General features: G+C 40.7%; 1 long non-coding RNA gene across 2 annotated transcripts in view; it reads left to right on the top strand.

Annotated features, from left to right (window-relative positions):
* The window catches only part of LOC135177110 (uncharacterized), a 58728-nt gene that overhangs the window by 14173 nt on the left and 24125 nt on the right, over nucleotides 1–20430 (top strand). For both annotated transcript variants that reach the window (XR_010302911.1, XR_010302910.1), the window contains exon 2: nucleotides 4613–4749. This is a non-coding gene — a long non-coding RNA (uncharacterized LOC135177110). The remainder of the gene's footprint in view (nucleotides 1–4612; nucleotides 4750–20430) is intronic.

Raw genomic sequence — 20430 nt, forward strand, 5'->3', positions numbered from 1 at the left:
TTACAGGATATTGTCAAACAGGATGCAGATTCATATTTATGGCAAGTTCCATGCTTAGGAATTTTAATTTTGCACTGGTTGTCATTCATCCTTTCATTCTCCAGATGTGAAACCAGTGCAGAACATAGAGGGTAGCTGTAATGCTACTACAGTGTAACTTACACAAGATGAAAAATTATTTATTTATTAAGGGAGATTGTAGCCAGGTGGGGGGTGGCCTCTTCTCCCAGGCAACCAGCAATAGAACAAGGGGACACAGTCTCAAGTTGTGCCGGGGGAAAGTATAGGCTGGATGTTAGGAGGAAGTTGTTGGCAGAGAGAGTGATTGGCATTGGAATGGGCTGCCCAGGGAGGTGGTGGAGTCACCATCCCTGGAGGTGTTCAGGAAAAGCCTGGCTGAGGCACTTAGTGCCATTGTCTAGTTGACTGGCTAGGGCTGGGTGCTAGGTTGGCCTGGCTGATCTTGGAGGTCTCTTCCAACCTGGTTGATTCTATGATTTCAGCAATGTTCTGAAAACTTTCAGAAAACCCAGAATGATCAATTTCTTCATACAATGGAAGAGCGTCTGTGGGGTGAGGTGTGGGTGTGTGGGGAGGGAAGTGTAAATGTTCCATTTAAAATAGCAGCTAGTTTCACATCACTAAGTGACAAATCTGAAACTGTGATTCACTGTCTTGTAATCTTTGGCATTCTAAACCTACTATTAACCTTCTATAGAGGGCAACTGAGGAAAAAAAACACAAACACAGCAAAGCTCAAGGGCAGAACAGCACCACTATCTTCAGAAGAAATCAAAAAGCTGTACATCAACTCAAGTCACCACTCACCAGACCATAAAGACATTGTCTCTTGCTCTTCTAATTATGGTGTTGCAGCATCTATTCATGGGCATAAATTGCGATTCGTATCCATTGGGCAATATGAGGCTGCACCAGTTGATTATAATGGTGCAATTGTGCAATTACTATTCTCCTACAAAAGAAAAAGGGTGACATGTCAGACTAAGAATTCTCAATGCTGTCTTTTATCTGTTCCTAATAAAATGTTAGCAGAGCCTTTGTCATTCAGGTTATAGAATATATGTTAGGCCTGCTTCTATGCATGAGTCAATGCGTTTTGAGAGCAGACTGTGGAACCAAGATGAGTGTCCAGTTCTAGGCCCCTCAATTCAAGAGAGATGTTGAGGTACTGGAAGGTGTCCAGAGAAGGGCATCAAAGCTGGTGAGGGGCCTGGAGCACAAACCCTATGAGGAGAGGCTGAGGGAGCTGGGGTTGTTTAGCCTGGAGAAGAGGAGGCTCAGGGGTGACCTCATTGCTGTCTACAACTACCTGAAGGGACATTGCAGCCAGGTGGGGGGTGGCCTCTTCTCCCAGGCAACCAGCAATAGAACAAGGGGACACAGTCTCAAGTTGTGCCAGGAGAAGTATAGGCTGAATGTTAAGAGGAAGTTGTTGGCAGAGAGAGTGATTGGCATTGGAATGGGCTGCCCAGGGAGGTGGTGGAGTCACCATCCCTGGAGGTGTTCAGGAAAAGCCTGGCTGAGGCACTTAGTGCCATTGTCTAGTTGACTGGCTAGGGCTGGGTGCTAGGTTGGCCTGGCTGATCTTGGAGGTCTCTTCCAACCTGGTTGATTCTATGATCTTTATAATTCCCTAAAAGGCACACAAACACTATCAGCTGAAATACACAGCTCTTATAGTAATAAAGTAGAACATTACAGAAGTTTGTAGGGGAACATGGCTGATCAAGTTGTCATGATCAATTTATTACTTCAAGCTGTATCTCTGAGATTCACCTGCACCAGAATTATTACTGGTCACTTCAGAGCCACAAAGCCTTTGCTGGAATTAGGGAACAGCTATTGCCTTTCACAAACAAACTCCTGTAGATTTTTAAAAGATGCTAAGCTGACTGACAGGGTCATGTTACTCATCTTGCTGAATGATTCAGAAATCTAGGTATTTCACACAGAGGAAAACCAGGGTTTTATTAAGTAGTACAGTGCAAAATCAAGTGCCTTATCATCAATAAAAGCTTTGCATTTGTCAAAGTCAAAGCTATTTTTTTCTCTAAGATGCCTTATCCCAGGCATTTCCTTGGAATGACCTCCAGACCATGAGAGTTAGCTTCAGGTTAAGACATCTGCATTTAGGTCCCTGCAATGCAGGTGCCTATATTTTTTTTTTTTTTTTTTTTTTGGCTGGTCATCAGTTTTTGTGATCACTTAAGTTAGAAAGAACAAAATGCTTGGCAAAGTCTGCATGCGTTGGTTCCATTGTATCAGAGTTTGAGGGTAGCAATATTGTTTGGAAAGCTGCTTCATGAAGGGGGAAAGTCTGAGCATGGAAAGACACCAGATCTAGTGTCTCCCTTTTAAGCTTTGGAGGTTGTACTGCAAACAGTAGGAAGGAAAGAAAAGCAGCAATTCCAAAGCAGGAAAAAAATGTCTCTTTTCATATTGCAGTGCAGTTACTTTTTTTTTCTGGTCATAAGTCTTCGTGATCACTTAGGTTAGAAAGAGCAAAATGCTTGTCAAAATCTGCATGTGTTGGTGTTTGACCTTCAGTTACAAATGGCTTTGATTTGTAAAAGGTGTTTAGAAGTAGTGTTTTTTTTTTTTTTCTTCAGTGCCTATACCAAATAAGGTCAGGATTCATCACACTTCACACTGTTCATTTGACCACTGAAAAGCTAATTATGGTCAGTTACACCTTCACTCTTTAACAGAAAGGTTTTTTTTATCTAGAGATTTTACTTTTCACAGTGTTCATTTAACCACTGAAAAGCTAATTATGGTCAGTTACACCTTCACTCTTTAACACAAAGGTTTTTTTTATCTAGAGATTTTACCTCTTGTTATCACTGTCAGAGGCTTGGAGTTTAATTTTGCATTATGCAGCTTCTGCCCTTCTTCTAGAATGACCTTTTACCATGTAACTGTTCTTCAAGTCTTACTGCTCTTAGTTTTAAGCAAAGAAATTACCTGTCTGGTCCTGGGAATGGCTTAATTGAGAGTCAATGGAGAGACCTCATCAGTACAGGGAGGGCCTGGTAGCCGGATTCATCCCATCACCTCGTCTAGGAGCAGGGAAGCCAGGGGGTTTTGGGACACCCTCAGAAATGGAGTGCAGGGCCATTCAGGATCTGGCAGACATCCCTGGTGGGCTAGGCAGGAAGAGTCAGGCCCGTTACTACTCCTGTGACCTGGGCAGCAGTTCAAAGTCGTGAGCATGTGAACTACATTTCGCTTTTTCCAGCTTAATTCAAAGTGGGAACAAAGAGGCAGTGCAGAATTACTAACTCAAAATTGCTCACACCAAAGGGAGAATGGACCTGTGAACTGCCTATACAGATCCAAGGCAGCCTTGGTTTAGTGCCAGATCATTATTAGCTGCCATGTTGTGTTTTCATGTCTTTCTTCCCCCACCTCATTTCTCAGCAGGGGCTGAGAGAATGTCATTATGAAATGGCAGAGCAGAGCTCTCCTTCTAGTGAGATCATGGGACAGGGAGCAGGGGGGCTTCTGGGGTCAATGGCACCTCACTCTGGAGCTTCCTTCATGTGGCTTCTTTTATCCTTAGAGATAGGGCATCCCTAGCAAGGTCACCTGGGCAGCAGGATGTGTTGAGATGGAAAAGAGCAAGAGGCATTCTTCTCTATTGCCAGGTTTCTCAAACCAGAGCAACCCTTCAGTGAGAATACTGAATACCGTTAGAATATTCAACAGTATTATGGAAATCACCAGCTTGATAAATATGTATGATTAATACAATTTCTGCTTTCCCTTTGATTTGTTTCACTGTTTATGTTTTCATTAAAAATTGTTCATTCTGCTTTCCTCTAAGCAAAGCGTTGGTGCAGAGATAATTGCTAATCCAGCCCTAATGGTTACTACTGGAAAAACTTGTTAGAGTTCTTTATCAGCAACAGCCAAAAAAGCATTGAACTTTCTTTCCTCTCCCTCCTTCCTCTCCCTCCTTCCTCTCCCTCCTTCCTCTCCCTCCTTCCTCTCCCTCCTTCCTCTCCCTCCTTCCTCTCCCTCCTTCCTCTCCCTCCTTCCTCTCCCTCCTTCCTCTCCCTCCTTCCTCTCCCTCCTTCCTCTCCCTCCTTCCTCTCCCTCCTTCCTCTCCCTCCTTCCTCTCCCTCCTTCCTCTCCCTCCTTCCTCTCCCTCCTTCCTCTCCCTCCTTCCTCTCCCTCCTTCCTCTCCCTCCTTCCTCTCCCTCCTTCCTCTCCCTCCTTCCTCTCCCTCCTTCCTCTCCCTCCTTCCTCTCCCTCCTTCCTCTCCCTCCTTCCTCTCCCTCCTTCCTCTCCCTCCTTCCTCTCCCTCGACCATAACTGAGTTATGCCGAACTGGGATGCTGATGCTGACATAATGAGTCAAGAAGTAATTCCTCTATGGCATGTTGCTTTGTAAAATTAGCCAAATGTTAGGAGTGTGGATCAGGTTTTTTTCTTTAGCAAAGCATGCAAGAAGAAAGACAGTAAGTGCTTCTTTCAGCTGATAACCAGAGAGGTTTGCAGTTGATTTGAAAAGTCTCTCTCATGCTAAGGGCTATAATAAAGACTAACTGAAAAAGCCTCATGTTGGTTTACTTATGTTTTCTCACAGATTTCATATGAAAGCCTTGTCTGCTTACCACGCCACAAGAAGTGGTTGCTCATGTTGGGGAGAATTCAAATTGCTTGTGAAAAATATGATCCAGTGGCTGTGTCATGGTGGAATGATCCATAGAGGACCTTCCAAAGGTAGGGTTTTTTATTTCTGTTTTTAAAATGGGAAGCAGTTAACAGTGATCAAAGCTGGAATTCAATACTCCTCAAACTCCAGTTTGTTCATTCTTTACATCTGTGTACTCTGATGATTTCTTGCCTCTTTTTTTTGGTGTCTTATGTAAACACTAAGATTTTGAAATTACTCTATACACCTAGGAAAGAAATTCAGAAAATGGGCAAGATCCCAAAAAAACATTTCATCTGAGAAACCAAGGTTGATTATTTGCTATTGGAGATACATTACTGGTTCTCACATACAGCAGGAAAATACACACTTACTTAGTGCCTATCCAGAAGTGCACAGGAGGGGAAAATTGCTATTAGCTATAACAACAAAACAAAGCAACCCAAAGATTACTGATGCATGCATTAGTTAATTTGAAAAGTGCTAGGTCAAAGCAAAAGTTATGTTCTGAAAATATATTAAGCTCTGTGATGTTTGAATCAACGAATTTGGGAAATGATGTTTTTTTTGCTCTCCTGTGCAAAACTTTGTACCTTAGTGGAGGTAAAGTGTGAAATTGGAGCCAGGACTGGTAGGAAATCAGTCTAGAATGCAGACTGGCACGAAATACTCAAGGATGAAATGATTGTTTCTTATGCATTTTGGTTTCTTTTGTAGCACAGTATCCAATAGACATCAGTAGAGCCAGCTAAGATGCATAACAATGTGTTCCAAGTGGAGGGGGTTCTTAAAGGACAGACGTTTTACAGTGATAAGTCTCTGAAATAGCAAACTTGACATTTAATATTCATATTCTTTGAGGATTAGAGGAAATGATAGGCATTTTCTCTGTTTACAGTGGCCTAAATAATTCTTTCAAGTAAAATCAACCAGGAATAAGAGATTTTTTTCTTAGTGTAAAACTGTAGTACTCTCATAAGAGGAAAAAAAACCAGAAACTATTTCTTTGGGCTGCTAAGAGGGTTAACAACAGCTTATCAGGCCAGAACAAGCATAATTTACTGCACTCTACACTTTTACTGCTGAGATGTCAAGTTAATCATGTGAGATAAATATATATCACATCATTAATTTAAATGTTTTCCAATCTCCTCATTAAGAAGTATGAAAAGATTGGACTTTAGTCTTTGGCATACTAAAACCTTAATTTCCATGTACTGCTAAAAATGTGATGTTGGAAAGGGAATCTCTTCTGTGGCACGCAACTAATTCATTTGTGAATTCGGGACTTCAGAATCACTGGTAACTTGGAATCATAGAATCAGCCAGGTTGGAAGAGACCTCCAACATCATCCACTCCAACCTAGCACCCAGCCCTAGACAGTCAACTAGACCATGGCACTAAGTGCCTCAGCCAGGCTTTGCTTGAAGACTTCAAGGGACGGTGACTCCACCACCTCCCTGGGCAGCCCATTCCAATGCCAATCACTCTCTCTGTGAAGAACTTCCTCCTAACATCCAGCCTAGACCTACCCTGGCACAACTTGAGACTGTGTCTCCTTGTTCTGTTGCTGGTTGCCTGGAAGAAGAAAACAACCCCCACCTGGCTACAACCTCCCTTCAGGGAGCATCCTCTTCTCCAGGCTGCACCCCCCCAGCTCCCTCAGCCTCTCCTCATAGGGTTTGTGTTCCAGGCCCCTCACCAGCTTTGTCGCCCTTCTCTGGACATGTTCCAGCACCTCAACATCTCTCTTGAATTGAGGGGCCCAGAACTGGACACAGCACTCAAGGTGTGGCCTGACCAGTGCTGAGTACAGGGGCAGAATAACCTCCCTTGTCCTACTGGCCACACTGTTCCTGATGCAGGCCAGGATGCCATTGGCTCTCTTGGCCACCTGGGCACACTGCTGGCTCATCTTCAGCCTACTGTCCACCAGCACCCCCAGGTCCCTTTCTTCCTGGCTGCTCTCCAGCCACTCAGTCCCCAGCCTGTAGCACTGCTTGGGGGTGTTGTGGCCAAAGTGTAGAACCCTTGTAAAAATCAATCCTATTTTTTACACTATGCATGAGAAGACGACAGGATGGTTGTTTCCAAGACCAAAAACAACTCCTCCCAGCCCCCATGCCATACCTCATCTCCAGGAGGCCTGCTGGCATTTTCTGCCAATTTTGGCTGGGGCAGAGTTTATTTTCTTCATAGCAGGTAGTCTGTGCTGTGTTTTGTGTTTGTGATGACCACCTTGTTACCACAGGGATTCTGTAGCAATTGCTGGGTCAGCTCACCCCAGCTGTACTGAATGATGAAATGCTAAGCGTATTAGGCTAAGGGAAGAAGGAGGAAGTGGATTGCATTCAGAGTGGAGGTGTTTGGCTTCTGCTGGGTTTGGGATTTTTTTTTTTCTCCTTGAATTTTTGCTTTTTTGATTTATTTTTTCACCTTTTTTTTTGTTTGTTTGTTTTGTTTTGTTTTTATATTTTTTTCTCCCTGGGTATTTGGGTTTTTGGGGTTTTTTGATTTTTTTTTCTCCCTGGGTTTTTTGATTCTTTATGGGTTGGGTTTTTTTAAACTTTTGTTTCTCCCTGGGTTTTGGTGGTTTTGTTTTAATTTTTTTTCTCCCTATTTTTTTAATTTTATTTTATTTCGGGTGGGTTTTTTTTTTTAATTTTTTTTCTCCCTGGGTTTTGGGGGTTTTGTTTTCTTTTCTTTTTCTCCCTGGGTTGTTGTTATTTGGGTTTTAATTTTTTTTCTCCCTTTTTTTTTTTAAATTTTTTAAAATTTTTGGGGGGGTTTTGGTTTGTTTGGGTTTTATTTTCGGTTGTTTTTGGATTTATTTTCTCCCTGGGTTTTTGGGGTTTTTTTTCCTTTTTTTTTCTCCCTGGGTTGTTGTTATTTGTGTTTTTAATTTTTTTTTTCTCCCAGGGTGGTTGTTGTTTGTTTTTTTTAATTATTTTTTTTTTCTCCCTGGGGTTTTGATTTTGATTTTTTTTTCTCCCTGTTTTTTTTTTTTTTAATTTATTTTCTTTTTTTCTCCCTGTTTTTTTAATTTTTTTTTTCTTTTTGACCATCCTTTTCACTGCAGTGAAAGTATGAAATATCTTTTGCTTTCCCTATAGACTCTGTACTGTCTGAGAAGATGAGATGATTGTGACAGTGTATGCTTTTATGCTTCCTTTTGAATCCTTTCCTATCATATTTCCTCCAGGGGCTAATTAAATGATTGCTTAATCCTTTCCACAATATCTTTCTGGGTTCACTTATGTACAGGTCTACTTTATCCTCAACATGAAGGAAAATTAGTGTCCTACAGTCTTCCAGTCTTTACTGTCACCTCTGTCTCTCTCCAAGTTCTTTTAAATAACTTCAAATGATTTGGCAATGACTTTTGGTACTTCCTTTATAACTGTGGACTGAAATCTGTCCCATTTACTTTCTTGAATCCATCTTATTGTTCTAAGTATTCTATTACTTGTTTTTAAATGCTGGCCTGAGCAGGCCTATTATAAAGTTGTTACATGCATGGTTGCTACTAATCTTTTTGTCCAAAGGCTCAAACTAAAGAAGCAGTAAATATTTTAACTTTATTAGAATTAGTCATTACTTATTCACACTCTCTCTTGAATAATTCATCTCTATTTCCCCTCAGCTTACTCCTGGTTCTTGCTAAGTAGATTTTAAACCATATTTTCTTCAGGTTTTGCCTACATTATTGTGCTGCTTGTTTGCAATTCCCTTCATTCATGTGTTCATACTTCTGCTTTTCATGCAGTTCTTTGTAATGAGGTTGTTCAAGACCCCTGAATGCTGCTGTGGGGTCTTCTGCTTTACTTATTATTGCCTCTCTGTTTCCCATTGCCACTGCCTGTGATACTGACTAGAAGCTGGAAGAGATGTTCCTTTTCTGCTTTTTATATTCTCTTGACCCACCTCATTATTTCTTGGCATTGCAATGATGAGTCACTGTGGACTCTCACTTCTTTCTCTGGGCATTTGTTCCTTATGGTGTGCTGTCAAAAAGTTCTATTGCAGAAAGATCTGCAGCTATGTTTGTTCCTTAGAAAGGACAAAGAAAAAGTAGAGATGCTAATTTTTCATGAATGCACATATATATACAAAGAGATCACCTATTAGGCTGGTGCAAGTTACTCATTTTTCTGTGTGAATGGGTTTTGATGTTGCTCACTAATTGATACTGCACTATTGTAGTATTGGTTGTGGACTATTTATGAATCACTCACTTGGAGTATAGTGTTGTACATCTTGTAATCGACTTGCCTCATCTAAGACTTCAGTTAATATGATTGATTTACTTTCAGATGCTTTTCAGAGCAATCCTCAGAAATTTCTAATGCATCCACATGTTCCTACTGTGGAACCATCATTTACATTTGTGGGATTTTAAAACAGTAAACTGGGAAGTAGTGTTCTTTCTCTGAACAACGTAAAGGTCAATGGTTAAGTTAATTGTTAAACAAAATCTTAGTGCATAAGATTCAGAACAAGAAAAATATATGCCTTGTATATCTGCTTGAAGGCAATACTGAAGCTTCCATGGGAGGTTATTTTTCCACTGTGCTCAACACTGGTCAGGCCACACCTTGAGTCCTGTGTCCAGTTCTGGGCCCCTCAATTCAAGAGAGATGTGGAGGTGCTGGAAGGTGTCCAGAGAAGGGCAACAAAGCTGGTGAGGGGCCTGGAACACAAACCCTATGAGGAGAGGCTGAGGGAGCTGGGGATGTTTAGCCTGGAGAAGAGGAGGCTCATTGCTATCTACAACTACCTGAAGGGAGGCTGTAGCCAGGTGAGGGTTGGTCTCTTCTGCCAGAAAACCAGCAAGAGTACAAGGGGACACAGTCTCAAGTTGTGCTGGGGGAAGTATAGGCTGGATGTTAGGAGGAAGTTCTTGCCAGAGAGAGTGATTGGCATTGGAATGGGCTGCCCAGGGAGGTGGTGGAGTCACCATCCCTGGAGGTGTTCAGGAAAAGCCTGGATGAGGCACTTAGTGCCATGGTCTAGTTGACTGGCTAGGGCTGGGTGCTAGGTTGGGCAGGATGATCTTGGAGGTCTCTTCCAACCTGGTTGATTCTATGATTTTATGATTCCCTTCCATGATGATTTGAGAAATGAGAATTGTAATTTCACTGCAAACTGAACTCTGCCAAAACATATGAGTTATGTGTTATAAAAATATCCCTACATTCTTCATTGCCCCTAGTACGTGGAGCTATTGTAGTCCAAAGTTATTGCAATTTCTTGCCTTTGATAATCCAGTCTCTGAAAGGCTGCCATCAAATCCTTTTTTCTGTCCCCCATTACCTTTGTTATTCAACCACTTTTGTAACTTTGCCTGTATTTCCAGTTGGGTTCATTTGCTCATATTCCAGTCTCTGACTTCTCCCTGCTTTCATTTTAATCCAGCACTGTTTAAATGCTTTCTTTGGGTTTTGGTATTTAGATTTTCCTCCTGGAGCTCACTTACATCTCTGGTAAGCCAGCTTCCACCCTTCTCTTTTGAAACTGTTCTTGCACCAGTGAAATGAAAAAACCCTGTAATCTTCTTTCATGACAAATGTGTCTTCCTAGTAAATGAAAGAGCATCTGAACGGGAGGTTTATTTAAACACTTTATTTGTCACATGAGTTTTTAAGATCTCAAATGAATGCAAAGAATAGAAGGTTGCTGCAATTCTCAACATAACACAGAAGCTATTTCGCAGTTCAAAGTTTCAAAAGGATCTTCACATGAATTAATTTTCCTCTTTTTTCCTATCAAATGAACCAGATGTTTTCCATTACAAGCACTCATGTTTTTCCAACTTGCTGGTGGCAAAAGTCCATCAAGGAAAAGATTTTACTGGAGGAAGCAATGGCAGGCTTCTGTTCTTCATAGAATTAATAAATGGCAGGCTTAGAATTGTAGCAAAATGCTGTGATGTTGGGCCAGCCACCCAATAACAAGGCAATCTAGGGGGATTTGAAAAGAAGGCATGTTATTTATGCTTTTCCTGCCAGAGTACAAGACATGAAAAGCAGTATAGAGTTACTTGTAAGTTTCCACTCTCAAGTGGGAACTAATTTTTAGGACATTTCCTAGAGGCAAATGGTCAACAGTTCTGAGTAGGTTTTGCCTCCTTTTTCTTTTTGATAAGACAACAGTAAATGAGTATTAGAAGTGACCTTGTCAGGAGGACAAGGAATTATAGTAAGAATTAGTAATTATGAAATTATATATATTCCTTGTCATGAGGACAAGGAATTAGAGTAAGAATGAAGTATTGTTCATTCATGCTAATACCTCGCTTTGTCTTGAATGGTACAAGGAAGTTGCATTAGGTGTTATAGAAGGTATAGTTTGATCCAGATTGCAGGGAAGTAAATGACAATACTTCCAGAGAGGGCCATAACAGCACCTGATAATTCATACAATGTTCTGAGTACAGCCTCAGAAGGGAAAAGAAATGGAGAAAAGCATTTGTTCAAAACTTGTATTAGTTCACACCTGATTTCAGTGCTCTTAGTGAAGCCAATGCAGAGGATGGTAGAGGTAATTAAAGCTTTGAAGAATTTCCTGGGTATGCCAAGCACATTCTGAAGAGCAGTCTGAGATGCTTAGTAAGTATTGGAGAGTCTTCTGTGAGACCTGTGAGAGAAAAAGATGGAAATGTGACAGGAATGTTCTCATGAGTTTCAGAGCTGATAAATGTGGGTTGAGTACTGGAGGATGTAATCACAGTGTCACAGAAGATGATTTACCTGCTCTACTTCCTCAAATTTTAGGCCAATCCAGATGTTTGTTCCTGCTATTGTGCCTGTTTGTGCTAGTTTGAAGCAGGCTGAAATGTTTTGGTGAAAAGAACTAGATAATTGGCTGTGAAAGGAAAACATGGTTGTGTGCTATAGTGTATGGGAAGTCTAGCATGTAAGAGTTAAAATAAATGGCTTTTTGTTTATTTATGAGAAGTCCTCTGATCCATCACATGTCTGAGGCTCCAAGGGAGCTCTCTGCTTCAGAGAGACTCTCCAAAAGAATTGTCTGTTCCCATCATAATAATGCAAAGCATCCAAGATCTCTTTTCAAATACTGAATTGCAAAATTTCTTTGATTCAATTTACCATTGAGATAAAGAAATGATATAATCTCATGGAACCCTGATACAGCCTTTAAGTAAGTGTAACTACTGGTATTTAGTCTGACAGGATATGTTCTGATTTCTAGAGATAGAAATATTCCATTTATTTATTTTATCAGCATTTCATTTTTTCTCAGAACTGTGCATTCTGGAAATATGTACCTGGTTTTATTAAGTAGTCTTCCTCTTCAAAGCTCTTCAGCCTTGCAGCAGCAGATGCTTAAAGGGTTGTGGTTCAACTAGGTGTAGAAACCATTTTAACAAAAAATAAATCTCAAGTAAGAGGAAATATTGTTTTAAAAGTATTATAGTCAATATTTCAATTGGCATCTGTTGCCCATTGAGTAAAACTGTGTTAGTTAATCGCTTTCAGTGTCTCTTTTCTGCCTTTTACCTTGAAATTCAGGTTCATTTACAATCTTACTGTAGGTAAGATGTCTAGGGAAGGGGCAGGTGTTTTAGTTACAAGGATAATGCTGAAATCAAAGCTTGAAGACAAAGTTTCATGTATTGCTTCGTATGTGTAAGTTGTTTTTAGCAAACATTTCAGCTTTGCTGCAGATAGTGCAAGGGGGAATATTTGTTAGAACATCTTTGCATATAACCCATCAGCAAATTTCAAGTAGATTTTATTTTCAGTGAAGACACAGTAATGAAGCAAAAATGTGACATTTACTGGGTTAGAGACTCTGTAATTTTCTATGTCCCCAAACATCCAAGTCATGGGCCTTGGCTGTTTATAAACTATCAGCCTTGGTTTTATCTCTCAAAAGGTAATTCCTTTCTTATTATGGCCCTAGCTTTAAAGCAATGGGATTGTGAAAAGTGCTTGGAGTTATTTCAAAGTATGTGCAAGATTTCAGCCTTTTTAGTGTTCTGTTTTCAGTCACTTACACAAATGAGATTAACAACTGAAATGTTTCCTTTTTTTAACTACTATTTAAGGAAAACTGGAAAAGCTAGGATTTTCATCTAACCAGGGAGTTATGGTTAAAGCTCAGCCCTTCTAATATAGTGAGTTTCACTGTAAAATCAGAAACGTTGTCCAGTACTGTTTGACTTTCTTTCATTTCCCCCTTCATTTTACTTATTTTTCTTTATGCTATAGAAGTTTTTGATGGGATCATTAATTTGCAGGCTCAATACATTTCTCTAGCTACAGAGAGTGTTAAATCTGTTGTTGAAGTTTCCAATGGTATGAAGCGTGTGCTAGTTTGAAACTAGCTAGAATGTTTTGGTAAGAAGAACTAGATTACAGGCTGTGAAAGTGCAACAGTGGTGATGTCTACTTCACTCATAGGCTTGCTGAGAGGTATAAGAGCAAGAATCCAAACATAGGTAAAGTAGCCGCTCTCTGTTCAGGCTGTAGGTGACATTTCTCTCTAACCTCACCCTCCATCTCTCTGGTTAATCCACTTACTTCCTAACCTCCCTTCTTCCTTGGACACAAAGCAATGTCTGAGGTAAGTTTGAGGGGCGGGAGAACGTGGAAGGGTGGTTGGGAACCCCTCCTGAGGACTCAGGTTTCTGGGAGGGCTGTTGTGTTTCTGTATTCCCTTTTACCTTGTCTATTTCTGTCTATAACTGTATATACTGTAAATATCTGCTTGTCTATTGTGCTAAGCTGTAAATAACAAGCTCCATTCAATTTCCAGAGCCAGCTGAGTCTAGTCTGGGTGATTTCTAAAGTGTGTGTGTGGGCAAACCAATGCAAAGGGTAATTGTGATATCTCAAAGACAAGATAAAAGACGATCTAGAAATGGCATTTTTCATTATTTGGATAACTTTAGCTGCGTTCACACAGGGAATGCTTGCAGCAAAGTCGGTTTTAAATCACTTTGGAAGCTTGAAGTTTAGTTTTCATAGCTAAGATGGTAGTAAGCTCTGATGATCATACACAGAACTTTTTACTAGAGTCCCCCAGTTTAGGAGGGACATTGAGATGCTTGAGTGTGTCCAGAGAAGGGCGATGAGGCTGGTGAGAGGCCTTGAGCACAGCCCTACGAGGAGAGGCTGAGGGAGCTGGGATTGGTTAGCCTGGAGAAGAGGAGGCTCAGGGGAGACCTTATTGCTGTCTACAACTACCTGAGGGGTGGTTGTGGCCAGGAGGAGGTTGCTCTCTTCTCTCAGGTGACCAGCACCAGAACGAGAGGACACAGCCTCAAGCTGCACCAGGGGAAATTTAGGCTTGAGGTGAGGAGAAAGTTCTTCACTGAGAGAGTCATTGGACACTGGAATGGGCTGCCTGGGGAGGTGGTGGAGTTGCCGTCCCCGGAGCTGTTCAAGGCAGGATTGGACGTGGCACTTGGTGCCATGGTCTAGCCTTGAGCTCTGTGGTAAAGGGTTGGACTTGATGATCTGTGAGGTCTTTTCCAACCTTGGTGATACTGTGATACTGTGATACTGTGATGTTTAGCAAAACTGGCAAAATTCAAATGAAGTCAAGCTTACATTGAAGAAATAGGTCTACTCTATTGATTTAATGTGCTAACTTCAGAAACTATGTTGTGGATCAAAATTTTATTTTCAAAACCACTTAATACTTCAGAGAATTTAAATCTGGGGGTGTAGCCTAAACTCCTTTAACCATCTTAACACATACTTGAAAATACAGCCAAAGAGCATTGCTGTTTCTAGTAAATAAAATACTCATTTTAAACATTTCTTTATGCTGGCACAACAGAAAATGCAGAGCTCTACTTTCTCTTTCCATACTTCTAATCCTTATTGCTGACAGATTTGTTACAGAAACATGCTGTTGTTTCACTTGAAAGACATCCTTTTTGCTTCTCCCTGGATTCAGGGCAAATGCCTAACTTTCAAGATTGCATTGAACGAAATAATGATCAGCTCTTCCCAGAAGCATTGTTCAGTTCAAGGTGAAATATCTTTTTCCTCAGCTTCTATATTCTTACTAAACACAAACAGGAAGTAAATGCCTGTTCCATTTATGATATTTGGTATTTATTTCTCCCAATAATCTAATGTTACTTTCTTTTCAAAACTGTTATGTGCGTAATCATTACAAATTGAGGAAAACTATAATACCGCATAGAAGAATTAACTTAGGTGACTCTGACTGATTAATTTTGTCCATGACCCAAATACATATCACAGTCTGTTAAAAACTGAAATGACTTGGGAAAAAAACCCTTTATAGAAGCATGACTTGGCTGCAGAAAGAAAAAAAAAAACCTAAAAATGATATGCACTTTGCTTAAGCACGTTTGCAGTCTTCTGTTGTGTAGATGTGCCTTCCTTTCTGTCTAATACAGAACCCTCTTTCGAAACGTGCTTTAGGATGACTGTAACTTTATACCCCAAAACAATGAGTGTGACTTCAGCAGCCTTCCCTGTTTGATTTGCTCATTTGTAATGTCTTCCTTCCCAATCATGTTTGTCTCTTCTGATATACTGCCTCTCACGAAAACTTGATGTCTCTAGAGAGCTCAAAACTAGCTCACAGAAGCCCTGGTCCTTGATGGCATCTACCATGATATAAATAATAATAGCTACAGCAAAGTCAGCAAAGCAATCCATGTTCTTGGATATACCAGGATTTCAATAATAGATTAGGTAAGGGTCAAATCTTGCCACTGTATCACATGACACAGTGTCAAAGTGAGAATTGTGAGCTCAATGTCTGCAGGGAGATCTGTATTTGAATCTTTACTGAGTTCGGTGTATCTCTGTAAGCATACAGCTTGGCTCTTCCATATTTATGAGTGAAATACATTTCTTTTCCTTTGCAGCCTGTACATTTCAGTTACACGCGCGTCAATTACACGTGCATTCAGTTCCACGCGCGTCAGTTCCATGCGCATTCGTTACACATGTTAGTTACATGTACATTAGTTATACATGCTAGTTAAATGTGCATTCAGTTACACGTGCATTAGTTACACATGTTAGTTACATGTGCATTCAGTTACATGTGCATTAGTTACACATGCTAGTTACACGTGCATTCAGTTACACGTGAGTCGGTTACACGTGCATTCAGTTACACGTGCATTCAGTTACACGTGCATTCAGTTACACGTGCATTCAGTTACATGTGCATTAGTCACACATGCTAGTTTCACGTGCATCCGGTTGCACGCGCGTCCATTACACGTGCATTCAGTTACACTTGCATTAGTTACACATGTTAGTTACGTGTGCATTCAGTTACATGTGCATTAGTTACACATGCTAGTTACACGTGAGTCGGTTACACGTGAGTCGGTTACACGTGCATTCAGTTACACGTGCATTCAGTTACACGTGCATTCAGTTACATGTGCATTAGTCACACATGCTAGTTTCACGTGCATCCGGTTGCACGCGCGTCCGTTACACGTGCATTCAGTTACACGTGCATTAGTTACACATGTTAGTTACATGTGCATTCAGTTACATGTGCATTAGTTACACATGCTAGTTACACGTGCATTCAGTTACACGTGAGTCGGTTACACGTGCATTCAGTTACACGTGCATTCAGTTACATGTGCATTCAGTTACACGTGCATTCAGTTACATGTGCATTAGTCACACATGCTAGTTTCACGTGCATCCGGTTGCACGCGCGTCCATTACACGTGCATTCAGTTACACGTGCATTAGTTACACATGTTAGTTACATGTGCATTCAGTTACATGTGCATTAGTTACACATGCTAGTTACACGTGCATTCAGTTACACGTGAGTCGGTTACACGTGCATTCAGTTACACGTGCATTCAGTTACACGTGCATTAGTCACACATGCTAGTTTCACGTGCATCCGGTTGCACGCGCGTCCGTTACACGTGCATTCAGTTACACGTGCATTAGTTACACATGTTAGTTACATGTGCATTCAGTTACATGTGCATTAGTTACACATGCTAGTTACACGTGCATTCAGTTACACGTGAGTCGGTTACACGTGCATTCAGTTACACGTGCATTCAGTTACACGTGCATTCAGTTACACGTGCATTCAGTTACATGTGCATTAGTCACACATGCTAGTTTCACGTGCATCCGGTTGCACGCGCGTCCGTTACACGTGCATTCAGTTACACGTGCATTAGTTACACATGTTAGTTACATGTGCATTCAGTTACATGTGCATTAGTTACACATGCTAGTTACACGTGCATTCAGTTACACGTGAGTCGGTTACACGTGCATTCAGTTACACATGCATTCAGTTACATGTGCATTAGTCACACATGCTAGTTTCACGTGCATCCGGTTGCACGCGCGTCCGTTACACGTGCATTCAGTTACACGTGCATTAGTTACACATGTTAGTTACATGTGCATTCAGTTACACGTGCATTAGTTACACATGCTAGTTACACGTGCATTCAGTTACACGTGCGTCGGTTACACGTGCGTCGGTTACACGTGCATTCAGTTACACGTGCGTCGGTTACACGTGCATTCAGTTACACGTGCATTCAGTTACACGTGAGTCGGTTACACGTGCATTCAGTTACACGTGAGTCGGTTACACGTGCATTCAGTTACACGTGCATTCAGTTACATGTGCATTAGTCACACATGCTAGTTTCACGTGCATCCGGTTGCACGCGCGTCCGTTACACGTGCATTCAGTTACACGTGCATTAGTTACACATGTTAGTTACATGTGCATTCAGTTACACGTGCATTAGTTACACATGCTAGTTACACGTGCATTCAGTTACACGTGCGTCGGTTACACGTGCGTCGGTTACACGTGCATTCAGTTACGCGTGCGTCGGTTACACGTGCATTCAGTTACACGTGCATTCAGTTACACGTGCGTCGGTTACACGTGCGTCGGTTACACGTGCGTCGGTTACACGTGCGTCGGTTACACGTGCGTCGGTTACACGTGCATTGTTTCCCTTCTATATATTGGCCATTAAGTAACAGTAGAAGTCACGTTCTAAATAACCTATCTGAACTAATAGCAGTATATGCTTAATTTTATTCTGACTTCCATTTTGTTTAAAGATGGTAACTTGAAATTCCTATCCCAGAATTACTATGCAAAAGGCCTGAACAATGCCTGTCAACACTGCATAAAGATTTGACCCTGTAGGTTCGAAACTCTTAACACCCTTGTTAGGAATGAAATTTTCAAGATGCAGTGATTGAAGGATTTGTGGTCTTTACTGTTTTGAATATAGGACTCATTAGGTTGAAAGTCTAAACTGCTACCATTTTGATGCTTCAACAGTAGTCATGTTCCATGTATTTTCATGCAGTAGTGCTGTGCCTTAATAAAAGGTTTCACTTTTTTTGCCACACCTCTGCCAGACATCTTAAACATGTACTTGGTGCCATGGTCTAGCCTTGAGCTCTGTGGTAAAGGGTTGGACTTGATTATCTGTGAGGTCTCTTCCAACCCTGATGATACTGTGATACTGTATGTTTCTGTAGAAAGTTATAGTATTTAATAGTAAGTGCCCTTGCTTTCAAGCTACCACACATTTAACACACTGATCCTTGTAGCCCCTTCCAGCCCTGACCAATTCTATGGTCTTAAAATACAAAGATCAGGAGACCATTTAGACTGCCTCTATACTTGACTTTCTTCATTAATGTTTCTAAAAGAAGAGCTATTTTTGCTTGTGTAAATTCATAGGAAATTCATTAACCTTTCCTATGCATAAAATGATAACAAGTACTTAAATGTAATAGAAGCTACAACCTCTAAACAAAGATATATGGTATGTGTGTGCACATGTGCTGCACTGTTAAAAGGAACACTAAAATAACAGCAGGATCGGAGAAGCAGTTCCTTAATTTCAAAGGTTTGATTGCCAGCAGTGAACTAGAAAAGGAGATGTTTTCAATACAAGACTTTATATGCACCGAACAGCTACATGAGACACCCTCATTTCCATTTTGGAATCACTTTCTGTTCTGATTACTTGCTCTTGCTGAGCGCTGGGAAAAAAATGTCGGATTAAAAAGTGCAATAATAGAGCTATCTTGCCAAACTCAGTGCATTCAGACAACTGCAAGGCTTCCTCCCTTCACAGTAATTTGACTGGGAATATATACCCACTGCATTGAGATTTATATGCTGGTAATGGAACACAGAATTATTCCAGCAACTTGCCAAAATTTCAAAAGCAAAAGCTTTTTAAGTCTAAAGCAGCATTACTGTTGCTTAAATGCCATTTGTAGGCAATAAGCAAACTACTGCTAATGTATTCATGTTCAGCACTTTCACTCTACAGCAAGTGTGTTAACATACAAAACAACAGTAACTGGTCCTCTGGGAAATTCAATAGTCCAAGACAGCAGAGTAGTTATTTCTGGAAAGCTATTTTTATGTGTGGAACACTATGGGCTGTGTAGACTTCTGTAATATTTTGCTATTAGGTGAACACATTGAAAAAAATTTAATTAGTGTGTGATTTCAGCTGTCTTCCTAAGGGAACAGTGGTAACTTTATGTACTGATTCAGTTCATTGTACCTGTAGAATTGCTGCTAAAGGAAAAATAGTGGCTGGCATCTTTTGAAAGAAGATAATATGACTACTTTTTCAGCACACACACACAAAAGAGAGAAGCTGAGAAACCCCTGAGTACTCTTTCAGTGTTGTAGTTTCTGTTAGTTTATTTATGTATTTAAATTAAGGAATCTTTACAAAGGTTATGTGTTCCACCATGTTGCATGCTGTCAATGGCCTTAATTATCTTGATGCAAAACCTGGCTCAGTGTTAAACTAGGTTGTTCAGACTGCTGGATAGACTTATGTGGTTGCTGTGCTGAGCAATCTGTTTTCTTGTGTTGAAATGCTCTTGGGACAGAAGAAGAGGGTCCACTCATTCTATCCTGGTGTAAGGACTGAGGTACATATTTGTGAAAAGAATACAGTTAATTTATTACTTCTCTCCTAAAACTGCTTGTGAAAGATATGTGGGGTTAAACCTGCAAATGATCAAAGACCTATTGGGAGCCTTGAAATTAAGTCAAGCTTGGTTTGACTCACAAGATTGGTGCTTTGCTTGTTCTTTGGGCAAGACGTTTTGTCATGTTGACTCAAAAGGCAGGCAAGGCACTTAGGATACTTGATTCTTCAACTTAACTAAATAGGTTCCCAGGACTCAAGTGGCTGGTGATTCTGACAGTTTTCAGTATGACAAAAATATCCCACATAGATAAAATTCCCCTTTAGATCAGACAAATTTTCTCTGCAGTCATTGCATCAGGTGAACTGTTATGATTCAGTGAAATGCTGAAGCTGTTTTTCTTCTGTCATGCCAGGCAGCAGTGCTATTTGTCTCTATTAGGACTGTCCACACAGTCTAAGTAGGATGGTGTTTACTCACTGTAGTGCTTACTGTACTCAGTTGTGATAGTCAGTTCAACTTGCTTTCTTTTTTCTTTTTCTCATCCTAAAATGCAAATGTATCCCCTAGAGAAATGTTACTATATATTGAGATCTATGCATTCTCTTTTTCAAGACCTAGGTAAATAAAAAAATGCCTCTCTCCAACTCAGCTACCTCTTCTGAGGTGATTTCTTCTCCTTAAATATGTGCAGGTCTTCAGATTCCCTCTCTTTAACCTGTGGCTGCTTGAGCTGTGATTCTTGTTATGGAACTCTCTTTCATTGTTTCTCTATGCTTATTCTAGGTGCCACC

The sequence above is a fragment of the Pogoniulus pusillus genome, chromosome 7, assembly GCF_015220805.1.
Source record: "Pogoniulus pusillus isolate bPogPus1 chromosome 7, bPogPus1.pri, whole genome shotgun sequence".
NCBI classification, from domain to species: Eukaryota; Metazoa; Chordata; class Aves; order Piciformes; family Lybiidae; genus Pogoniulus; species Pogoniulus pusillus.